Here is a 12,677-nt window from a genome sequence, read left to right on the forward strand (position 1 = left end):
TGCTCCTCTGTCTTCTCTGCAGATGTGCAATTTATTATCAACTCTAAGGTTTACTATTACCAAAATGCACCTTGTTCAGCTGGTAACAATGTGCTGCTGTCCCTTCGAGTCCTGTTTTAGAGAATCTATCTGTTGACATAAAGCAACATCAGAAACTTGCTAACAAATCCCTACTATGTTTTATTCATAAAATTAGTCTAATTAGCATTTAAATTAGCTAAATATTAAGACCACTTCAAAACCCTGGGCCTAGGCCATGCTGGGAATGGGACAAGTGAGAATGTGGAAGTAAACTTTAAAGCTAGCTCTTTCTCAGAGCTCTCTGAAAAAGTCAGCTATGATGTGAATATCTCCATCATTAGAGAAGCTCTGGCATAGATAGATTTTTAAAAAGTTAGGACAATGTTCTCTTTATTGCTTCTTCATGGGAGAAATTAATTCCAAACCAGGAACACTGCCAGGGACTGCAGCTCCCATCAGAATTCACTTTATCTTCCAACATGAGCGACCAAAGCCAAGAAGGATCTTTCACAGGTGTTTTTGACTCTTTTTCTGCTAAAAAACAGCAGGATGGCACTCAAGGTAGTGATGCTGTGAAGGGATTGGAGGTGGCTGCTGCAGGGGTCAGCAGCGTGGGGCATGTGGAATTTCCAAAGAATCATAGAATCTCTTGAGTCGGAAGGGACACACATAGATCACCAAACCACAGAATCCAAGGGTCATTGAGGTGAGAAAAGTGTTCCCAGCCCACGGAGTCCCAGCTGTGCCCAGTGCCCACCTTGTCCCCAGCCCAGAGCACTGAGTGCCACCTCCAGCCCTTCCTGGGACACCTGCAGGGATGGGCACTGCAAAGCTCCCTGGGCAGCCCCTGCCAAGGCCTGAGCACCCTTTCCATGCAGAAATTCCTGCTGCTGTCCAAGCTGAGCCTCCCCTGGCCCAGCTGGAGCCCCTTTCCCCTTGTCCTGTCCCTGTTCCCTGGCAGCAGACCCTGATCCCCGCCAGGCTGCACCATCTGGTGAATTATGGCATGATAAAGACACCTCTGAGTCTCCTCAGAGGAGTTCAACTCCTTCTAACTCTCTTTTTTAGTTCCCAGCAAGAGCAGGTAGGAATAAGCAGCTGTGTAAAAACAAGTGGGAGCGGGAAGTCTGCAGCCAGGGATGCTTCCAGCTGGGAGCTGTGTCCAGAGAGCCACCAGTATTGGCTATAAACACAGGATCCCAGGGTGTCTGAGGCTGAGGGAGCTCGGTGGCACCTGGTGTCCCCTCCCTGCTGCAGCAGGGCCATCCCAGAGCCCAGGGCACAGCATTGTGTGCACCCAGCTCTGCCACAGCCCCAGGGAGCAGAGAGAGCCCCCAGGCTCTGTGGGCAATCTGCTCAGGGCCGGCACTGCCCAGGGCAGAAGTTGTGCCTCCTGTGCAGGGCAAGTGCTGGGCTGGGGCCCTGCCCGTGGCTCTGGGGCCATGGCCGGGCCTGGAGCAGAGCCTGGGCCCTGCTCTGCCCCTCCCTGCAGACACTCAGTCACATCCCGCTGGCACTGCTGGCAGCATGGAATGATGGCATTGTAATGACCTATCCAGAAAAGCTTAGACTGGCTTAGAAAAGCAAAGAATAGAAAGATGCATCCTGTGGAAAAGCCTGAGCAGTGCAGCGGTGACACATCAGGTTATAAAACAGTTTGGGCAAAAGCATAAGCAAAACATCCCCGTGCTGATTATACCCATTTTCTGCTAAACCCTCAGTACTGAACAGATACCAGCTTGTAGCTAAGGAAACAGAGTCATCTGAGCTTTTGGCCCACAGCATATCCTGAGGAGACCTGTGTTTTATTCAGAGTCAGACTTTACTCCCTGCCTGCATATTCAGGCTATTGCTTCTGCAGCTGAGAATTTTTGGTGAATAAATAAATTTTCATGATCTATTTAGTCCACTAGTGAAATTCTGTTGGAAAGTGTGTACCTCACCTGTCTGCCACCTCCTCAACATCCAAAAGAAAGTGTTAATGCAAGAGTGTGCTAAGGCTCAAACAGGGCAGGGAAAGCCTGTAATGGTGAAAGGGAAAAGAAAATATAGGAATAAGTAAGTGGTTTAAAGCTTCTGGGCAAAGTTATGGGCTCTCTGTTAGAGCAGGGCAGTGTGACTCAGCTGTCTCCCAGTGACTCTGTGCAGGGCTATTTGGCCCCTTTCCTGTGGCTCATTTAGTTTATATTAGACATATCTTCCACAAGTCACTTCTAGCCTATCATTTTTTATAACAAAACCAGCATGAGACTACATTCTGTGTTGCTTTGAAACCTATGGAGGGTATTTTATAAATATTGAGAAAAATACCCATTCCATCTTCTGCACAGTTATTCACTGCAAGGAATCTGTAGTTGGTTTTAGTAGGAAAAGGATTTTGCATATTACATATAATATTTTGCATATTGTAGTGTGCCTGTGAGCTGCTGTGAGGGAGAAAAAGAGAACTCAAAGAGTTTTCTGTCAGAGACTGTAAATGTGAAATTAAAAGGTAATTAAATAAAAACTGGTTTGTGATCCCAGTTTCCATTCCACAAAGGGATTTCTGTGTTCTGGCTTGTCAAGGGCAGACAGTTACCCCACATGGGATCCCTTCCTTGCTCCTCTCACATCATATTAAGTCATCACAGCCTATTGTATCCCATGAAATTGTTCAAATATGTATTTTGAATGGTTTCACAGGATATTTTCTATTAGCACAGGGAAAGTCCTATCAAGAAGATATAATTCCATGAGGAGTCACAACACCTGTAGCTCATATCCCAAAACTCTGGACAAAGCACTTACACAACAGCCACATTGCCATTTTTACCCTCCACAAGTATTGTGATGTTCTTTTTTTGGTCTTTGTATCTTCTTTACATCTAAGTTGGAGGCCAAAACCATTTACAGATGTGCCTGTTCCAAATGCAACATGATCAGATTGTTTTCTCTTCTGTTTTCCTTTATTGTTTTTTTTTCTTTCCATCTTCAGTTCTGGTGATGCTGAGGGTGGTTAGTTCATGACTCACATTTCCACAGCAGCATTTTTTTTTTGTTCTCTTGCAGTGCAGTCAAATAGCCCTGTCCTGAATAATTCCTTGTTTCTGCTTCATCTATGGATTTTCTGTAGAGGTGCATCTATTTCCAAACCAAGCTCTATTCAAAATGCAACTGAGAAAAGGAATGTACCAACCTCTTCTGAAAACACCTTTTATTTCTTTTAAACCCTTCTTCTCCTCACTGCTTTGGTGGCCTGTAATTGCCCGTAATGGAAGTGTATTTCTTTAGCAGTGAAAGGAGAGAGAACCCAAATTTTCCTGTGTCCCCAGCTGAGACTGTGCCATTAGCTGGTCTTTCCAGGAATGAAGAAAATGCTCCCATTGCCAGTCTGAGCATTGTGGTAATTCCCATAGTACAGAACTCACTGCCTGCACCTGCACAAGTTTCATCCCTCTGTGTAATGCTTTTAAACACAAAGATTACATGGTCCAGGGAGGTCAGCCCCTTGTTCTGTGTTCTGCTGTCCTTCTCATGCAGCTTCTTTCCTTCACTGTCGGGGAACAGATCTCTAAGCAAGAAATCTCTTCCTGCTGGCTGGCAGCCATTCCTTATTATCTGACGAGTGGCATGATTTTAGGAGAGAAAATGATCATATAATCACAGAATTATTTGGATTGGAAGGGACATTAAAGATCATCCAGTTCCAAACCCCTGCTATGGGCAGGGACACCTTCCACTGTCCCAGACTGCTCCAAGCCCCAATGTCCAACCCAGCCTTGGACACTTCCAGGAATCCAGGGGCAGCCACAGCTGCTCTGGGCACCCTGTGCCAGGGCCTGCCCACCCTGCCAGGGAATAATTCCTGCCCAGTATCCCATCCCTCCCTACCCTCTGGCAGTGGGAAGCCATTCCCCTTGTCCCTCCATCCCTTGTACAGAGTGTCTCTCCATCTTTCTTGTCAGCTCCTTCAGGCACTGGAAGGCCAGAATTTGGTCAGCCCAGAGCTTCTCCTCTCCAGGTGAACAGTGCCAGTTCTCCCAGCAGAGCTGCTCCATCCCTCTGCCCATCCTGGTGCCTCCACTGGGCTCCCCCAGCAGCTTCAGATCCCTCCTGTGCAGGGCTCACCTGAGCACAGGGGCAGAATCCCCCCCTCCCCTGCTGCCCAGGCTGGGGCTCAGCCCCAGGCACAAGGGGGTTCTGGGTGCCAGCTCTCACCCCCAGCTCCTTCTCCAGGGCTGCTCCAGCTGCTCATCCCCTGGTTGATCCTGGGAGTTGCCCTGATCCAGGGACAGCACCAGCACTTGTAGTTAGCTGTTTGTCAGCCTTTGAGCCTGAGGCAGAAGGGAAGTCAGATACATGGGAGTGCTGCTGTGGGGACACCCTGGGTGTCACCTCCCAGTCAAGCTCTGCATTCACCTAGGTGGCTCAGAGCTGAATGTCATCAATTCGTTCAGTTTTAGTTATTCTCCCTAAACAAGTGAATTCCAATGTGAGGGCAGAAAGCAAAGCCAGCAAGATCTCAAGGCACTGCATCCTCCAGACACCCCCACTTTGTCGTTCTCAAGCGGATGAGCCCTGCAGACACGGGGCAGGCTGGCACTGGCTCGGCTCAGCCAAGGCACACACAGCAGCCCAGGTGAGCCCATCTCCCTGAGGGTGTCCCTGTCCTGGTCCTGGGCACGAGGAGTGGGGCCAGGCAGACATAAGCTGATGGGAGTCTGGTCTGGCCTAGAGAGAGGCAGGAAGGTGAAGGGGTGTGGTGGAGGCTCAGAGGAGGTGGAAGGTGTGGGTTTGGAGAAACTCAGCCTGCTTTTGGGGCACACCTTCACACTGGGAGGTGATGTGGCAGCAGGTTATCTCTGGGAGTTCCTTGTGCACCTTGCCTCCCACGAGGAGGGTGTTCCTCTTCCCCCTGAACTTCCCTGGCTCACATACAGCAGCTGGTGCTTGTGCTGAGCGGGCAGTGCTGCGTTGTGTCTGCTGCTGGATGGGATGGAGGCATCCAGAAACTCAGGCTCTTGATTCTCTGACAGTTGGCATCACATCTCAGCTCACCATGCAAAGCCATGTCAGCAGAGTGATGCTTGATTCGGGACACACTTTTGTACCCTGGGTGCCAAACCTCTTTAATCTGGGGGCACTGCCTGGTCCCTGCTGCTCCTTTTGAGGTGTGGGCTCTCCAGAGGCACTTTCTGCTCTTCTGGGCAGTCCTTTGCCTTGTGTGTGTGTGAGTAGGGACAGTTTATTCTCACAAGGGAAACAATGGGTTTTTCCATAGCTGATGCCACATTTTGGTTAGCAGTGAGAGAGCTGGAAAAGGAATGACACACATAATTACTTCTTTCTGCAAAAAGGGCTGAATTCAGATCTCATCCATGCTGTCCTGATGGAGAGAGAGTGCTCCACATGCTTTCCCCTTGGACACAGCAGGGTTTAAATGTGTGTGACACAGCCTGTTCTCCCAGAAAACACAGAAACCTCTGGGGATCCTAAGTGGTTTGACCTCTTTACAAGCAGAGTTTCTGGTCTTACAGTGTGGCTTCACCCTGTGTGGGAAACATTGTCAGCGTGGCCACCCCATAATTATGTGGTTGCCTTTCTGGAACATGGCAGGCTCTTCCAGTTCTGAAGCAGCATGACCCCATGCAGCAAAACAGGCTGTGGAATGGCTTGGAGATTCAAAAACCCAGAGATAAATTCAGAAAGCCTCAAAACCCAACCAAACAGGGTTTTCCAAGGGTAAAAGTAAATTTATTTCCACATAAGTAAGAGGAAGACAGAAACTACACAAACAATGTGGACCTGTGCTCTATATATGGAAAGGTAAATTTCTTGGTTGTATTTTCACCAAAATACAGAAAGGTCAAAGATTCAGGCATGCTAAAGGCAAGGGACTATTCAGAATAGTCAATCATGTAAGAACTGGACAGGACAAGGGGAAAGGGGCTCCAGCTGGGCCAGGGGAGGCTCAGCTTGGACAGCAGCAGGAATTTCTGCATGGAAAGGGTGCTCAGGCCTTGGCAGGGGCTGCCCAGGGAGCTTTGCAGTGCCCATCCCTGCAGGTGTCCCAGGAAGGGCTGGAGGTGGCACTCAGTGCTCTGGGCTGGGGACAAGGTGGGCACTGGGCACAGCTGGGACTCCATGGGCTGGCAGGGATTTTCCAGCCTCAGGGATCCTGGGATTCTATGAACCAGCAAGAGCAATTAATTAATTAATTAATTAATCCAGTTCTTTTCAGTATGGTTCTTTCAGGCAGGGTTTGGGCTTGGATGGCCCAAAGAAGACCATGGTAAGCAAGTTTGCTGACAGCATGAAGCTTGACATTGCCCCTGTACAGAGAACAAGTCAGAGATAGGATGGAGTTTAACAGTGAGAAATTCTCTCAGCAAGCAGGGATTTCTGCTGCAAACTCCAAAGCTCAGAAGGACAAAGGAGGAGAAAGGCTTGAACAGACCAGCAGATCTCCAGGCAGCTGGGAGCCCTGGGTGTGGCACGGCCACCTAACGGCAAGCAGGAGTTTGGGGCAGGTCAGAAGTGACATTATCAGGACACAGGGAGAGATTACCACTCCCCACTGTGGGTGGCCACAGCCACAGCCACCCGTGGGCAGGGCTGCAGGGAGACACTGCTGATGGTGTACAGCTTCTGAGAGGGCAGTCAGGTGGCTGCAAACCAGACATGAGTGAACATGGACAGGACATCAGGAGGACTCTCAGCTGGAAAGGGATGCTTTGGGAACAGCCTTCCAGCAGTAAATGATCCAGCTGACCTCAGGTGAATTCAGCAATCTCAGTGAGGTGCTCAATCTCAGTGAGGTGCTTGATTGACAATCTCAATCAAGGAGGTGCTTGGTGACATGGGATATTTCCATCCTGTTCCCTCTTCTTCTACTCTGCCTCCAGCCAGAGGTTCCAGCCTACAGCGCTCTTTTACAAGCCAGCTCTTGCCCAAGACAAAAGGGATGCTATAGTAACAACAACAGTGTGATTTCCCCTGACCAGTGCCATCCATCCCTGCATGAAAACAGGGGTGGAAAAGCTCTGAAAGAGCTTCAGAAAAAATCAGTGTCAGGAGTTGGCATGAAACGAGTCCAACTGTATCACGCTGCATTCAAAGCCACATCTTATTAAATCATTCAGGACGAAGGACTGGAAACAGGGGCAGCTTGCCAAGTTATTCAGCAGATGTACAGTCACAGCTGGTCAGCAGCTTTCTAAAATTACCACAGTCATCTAAGACAGATTTTCTTCATGACCAAGGCAGGTTTTTAATAGATTCAGGAAACAAAATGTTGTCTGGTAACATTTCTCCTAATTCTAAGGCAGTAAATTATCTTTATGATACTGCTTTTCAATTCCTTCTGTGTTTTCTATTCCTCTTCAGAATTTTTATTTTCTTTTAAAAAATGCTTATCATCCTCATTTCCCCTTAGAAGAGTGAAAGCCATGCTAACTTCTGCCTTGTTGTAAAAGGCTGGTTTCTAGGGAATTATTTCAAGAAGTTTGGAGGCAATTTAAGTACAGTTCAAATTTTTTCTGATCTGAACGAGTTAACTTTTGTCACTATTTTTTCTGCAGGATGTAACAACTCACTGCTGCTCACTTTGCTTCTCTGCCTGCTCTTCACTGCCCTGTTTTATGAAGTTTAGCTTTCATCTCCTCTAGACTTGAGAGAAAATTAGGTATTAGGAAGCCAAGGAAATTACTGTACTTGCCAATACACTCTTACAAGATGAGAAGCAAATATTGAGAGTGAACTCCCAGTCTCTTCAGTGTTAGAGTGAAGACAGGTGCTTGTTCAGTCCTCCCCAATATCTGCAGCTGTGCCAAAGCTACCTCATGGTTATGGAAGCAAGGGCAGTCCATACAGCTGTCATACAATCATAGAATCACAGAACCCCAGGATCCCTGAGGCTGGAGAATCCCTGCCAGCCCACGGAGTCCCAGATGTGCCCAGTGCCCACCCTGTCCCCAGCCCAGAGCACTGAGTGCCACCTCCAGCCCTTCCTGGGACACCTGCAGGGATGGGCACTGCAAAGCTCCCTGGGCAGCCCCTGCCAAGGCCTGAGCACCCTTTCCATGCAGAAATTCCTGCTGCTATCCAAGCTGAGCCTCCCCTGGCCCAGCTGGAGCCCCTTTCCCCTTGTCCTGTCCCTGTTCCCTGGCAGCACAGCCCGACCCTGCCCTGGACACGCTCCAGCCCTCCAGGGCTCTCTGGCCAGGAGGGCCCAGAACTGGACGCAGCCCTCGGGGTCCCTCAGCAGGGCCAGCCCAGGGGACAGGCCCTGCCCTGGGCCTGTGGCCACGCCATGGCTGGCACAGCCCAGGGGCCATTGGCCTCGTGCCCCCTGGGCACCCCTGGGCTCCTGTCCAGCCCTGGCACAGCCCCCAGGGCCTTTCCCCACGGGACCTTTGCAGCCCCTCTGCCCAGCCTGGAGCTTCAGGGCCTGGGCTGACCCCAGGGCAGGACTCGGCACTTGGCCTTGCTGAGCCTCAGCCCATGGATCCAGCCTGTCCTGACCCCTCTGCAGAGCTTCCTGCCCTCCAGCACAGCCACCCTCCCACCTGCCTGGTGCTGTCTGTGAAGTTACTGAGGGCACCCTCGGTAACTCTCACACTCAAATCTGTTCTCTGCACTCACACTCTGGTGTTGGCTCTTACATATTGTGCAGTTTTTATGCTGCCAGGCAGTGTGGGTTGCAAACAAAACATATCATCCATTTATAGTTTTGGAAAGGTTTTGCCCCACCCAAAGCCAGGCTGAGGCTGGTGGCAAACAGAGCTTTGCAGAGGAAATGTGTTGTTGTGCTCCCAGCTCTGCCCAGGGCTCAGCTGATCCTGTGTTTCAGAGCACAGATTCCAATAACGGGAATGGAGCAGCACATCAGTCATCAGGCTCTTTCTTTTAGCACTGTTAGCAGTTACACCACAAAAGGCAAATGAACAGAAAGAGGCATTCAGCTGGGGCTAGCTGAGTCTTAGTCTTTTGTCTGGAAAATCCTTAACATCCCCATTGAGGACTGGAGTAACAAATTAAAAACTTTTGTGTGCTTGCCCCTCTGAATCAGCGTGTGTCAGTAACACTGTGAGCGTGGATAAAGGAAAAGGGAGTTGTGGGCTGGGCTTTACCATTTATTAAGGTAAAGTCATTTACTCTTCTTTACACAGGCTTGAAAAGGGCTGCCCATTGCAACAGTGCTTGGGACATGGATCTGGACACAGCAGGGGTGGAGGAATGGTGCTGCCATGTCCTGCTTTGGGAATGACTTTGAGTCCTGAAAGCAGAAAGCTATGAAAAACATCTTCTTTTCTTTATGTGTGCATGGAGAATCTGCTCAAACTCAAAATTAAACAATGAATGGGATGTTTTACCCCTCCTCAGGATCCTTGGTGTTTGCAGGTCTTTGGTTACAGTGTGGTCAAAGCCAGACCTTTCCTGGTAGCAACAGGGAGGGACCGGTGGCCCCTGACCCCAGACTGCAGGTGGGGGGTTCAGGGTGGGAGTGGGCTAGCACACCTTCCATGGAATCACACAGTCACACAACCATTGTGGTTGGAAAAGGCCTCCAAGGTCTCCAGCCTTTGATGGCACATCACCATGCCCACTAAGCCAGCAGCACCAGGAGAGACACCTGGGGGAGGGTTCAGGAACCTTCCTGAAACAGCCCATGAATGAGAGACCAGTGCAACACTGAATGGAAGAGATGGGAAAGCTTCCTTTGAAGGTAACTCAAATTCATGTTTGACAGGTAAACTCAAATGCCTATTTGAGAGGAAAAATAGTGTTTTTCTTTTTCAAGTTTTCTGTGTTCCTGTGGCTGAGGAAACAAACCTCTGTGCTCAGAAACAAGCTCCACGTGGGAGGTGCTGCCTGATAACATGGTCAAACCCTGGTAGTTTTCTTCTTGCTTTGTGTGGGAGGTTACAGGGGCTGTGGTGGTTTTGTGGAAGGCACTGCTCCATTCAGGAGCCATGGATTCAAGCTTCAGATCTTCACAAGCAGCAGGGTCTCTTTTTTAATCACTGTTTTTATGTCTTGGGAAACAGTGTAGAATGGAGTTCTTATTTCTCTTGGCTTTTCTGACATCTACCCTGATTGAATGTCTGTTTGTTTCACTCCTGTCAGGATAAAATCTCTTCTTTTTGGCAGATTCCTCGTGCTGGAATTCACTTTTGCAGTTGATACGTTAATGGTGCATGGCTGCAAATCGATTTTGTAAAACATTTTACTTAAAATGCCAGGATAGTAATTTACTCTGCTTGTCATTAGATCTCTTTTTGCTTAGGCACTCCCTGCACTTCTTGAGCTGTGGATGTGAAATAAGCCTCAGTGAAATTTGGCAGGATGTGAGCTGCAGCATTAGTTGTACGAGGTGGTAGTACCCAAACCCATCATTTGGGAAGTTTCAGTGCCTCTCCTCCATAAGGTGCTGTTACACAGGTTCACCACATGAACACAGGCACCTTTGTGGAAAATGCTCTTCAGTAGACCCACAATCCATGACTGTCGAATAAATTCACTCGTGAACTGATTCTGTGTAAAAAGGGAGCCTTGTACTCATTTATCACAATGAAAGGAATTCCTTAAGCACTATGGAAAACAGCCACCTACAATTATCACTCAGTAATTTAAAATGCCAGTTGCTTTCCTTTCTGACACAGAAAATATATGTCTATGCGTGCAGTAAAGGTAGTTAATGATCACATGCTGCATTAACAGGATAGGAAAATTAATCCCATCCAATAAAAAAGTATAAATATCATTAGCTGAACCAAGATGAATGTGACGTTCTTGGTGAGTGAGTCTATTTTTGGGAAATCACGGGGTTGGAATAAGATTAAAATAAAAAAGAGGTGACACTTGGCTCTTCTAACTAACTGTAAAATACTCCCTTTTCCACTAAGAGGTTGCAGCTTGTTCCCTTCATAAAGCCTCTGGTTTAGCCTCTCTATAATTTCAGCCTGAGAAGAACTTTGGGGCTGAAGCAGACCCTCTGACTGCAAACCATGGAGTGACAGGACAATGGGGAGTGGGTGCAGATCAGCTATTAGGAACAAATCCTTCCCTGGCAGGGTGGGCAGGCCCTGGCACAGGGTGCCCAGAGCAGCTGTGGCTGCCCCTGGATCCCTGGCAGTGCCCAAGGACAGGCTGGACTTTGGGGCTTGGAGCATCCTGGGACAGTGGAAGGTGTCCCTGCCCATGGCAGGCATTGGGATGGGATGAGCTTGATGTTCCCTTCCAACCAAACCCTTCTGTGATTCTATGTAACCAATGTTGCTTATTTTTGCAGAACAAGTTTACAAAGCAGCTCAGCTTGTGCCTTAACATTTTCCCTGACCTCTGAGACTACTTAAACTTCTCATAAGGTAAAATTCATTCGGTTGGACATAGCCAAAGCTGTTGTTTATCTCATGGAATATTTTAAAAGCCAATCTGTTCCCTCTGTTGGTGTATTTTTACTCTGATTTAAATAGACACAGAACAAAACACTTGTGGTCTGTGTGTTTAATGGACTGTGTGTTTAAAGATCCTGCCCTGCCTTTTCTGGTCCTACCAAAGCTCCTGATGGCAGCCTGAATATTCTTTTGCAGCTTCTGTTGTCATTATAAGTCTTCCTGTTAATGAACAAGGCTGTTCCTCCGAGTTTATTTAACCAGGAGAAATGCTGGTTGCATTTGACACTATCTCACCATTATGATTTTAAGCCCCCAGGTATTTTGCACAAGGAAAACACACTTTGCAAAGTGTGCAAGTTTGCACACTTGATCCCACCAGCCAGGGTCAGAGATCTCCTCCTGAAGGCTCTGACTCCTGATACACGTTGGCATTTGGCTGCTGAGGCAGCAGCAGAGTCAGGGGACCCATTCCAGCACATGTGCTCAGAACAAGGGCTAATTCATCCCCAGGAATAACTTTGAACTGACACAGAAAGTCAGCACTTCTCCCTGCTCAGGGAAGCCAGCTAATTCTTCCCAGGCCTTATTTTTATCTGGAGATAACCATGGGCTGTTAAACACCCAGAGAAGCTGCTAGAAGCCCTGTGGCACCAGGAGAGTCCTGCTGCAGCAGCTCTGTGTTCCATATGGGCCTCCACATTTGACTCCCCATGCCCATTCCTATGGGGACTACACCTGCACAACAGCCCCCATGGCATGGAGATAATAAAGTGGGGTTTGAAAAAGGCCAGAGAAGAACCTTTGTAAAGTAACAAAAGTAACAGACATCATATGTTTACATATATATATGGGATTTTCTTTGCTGCTGCCAAGCAGATCAGGGCAGGAGGCAAACCCACTTATGCTCCCCTTGGCCGGGGTAGAAGGGTTCAGCAAATCACAGGCAGGATTTGGCTCACTGATGTGTTTGGATAGGTGGCAGATCTTAGGTGGAGAAAAATGTTCTTTAATCAGTATCTTTTACTTTATCACCATTAACTCTGTCATGCTAATACAGTGTTACTGATTAAAGCTCCTGAGCTTCCCCGTAATAGTCCTGAATTACTGTCAGGATAATGAGATTTCCATTTTTCCATTTCTAAACGTCCTGTTCATGCCATCCAAATCACATCTGCATTCATGTACGTACCCAACAGGAATTATTCTCCCTTCCTGCATCAAAAATACCGCACCACACTCAGCTGGAACCAGCTTTCTCCTGGTTTAGTGCTTGGTTCA

The sequence above is a fragment of the Fringilla coelebs genome, assembly GCF_963513975.1.
Source record: "Fringilla coelebs genome assembly, chromosome: 8".
Taxonomy (NCBI): domain Eukaryota; kingdom Metazoa; phylum Chordata; class Aves; order Passeriformes; family Fringillidae; genus Fringilla; species Fringilla coelebs.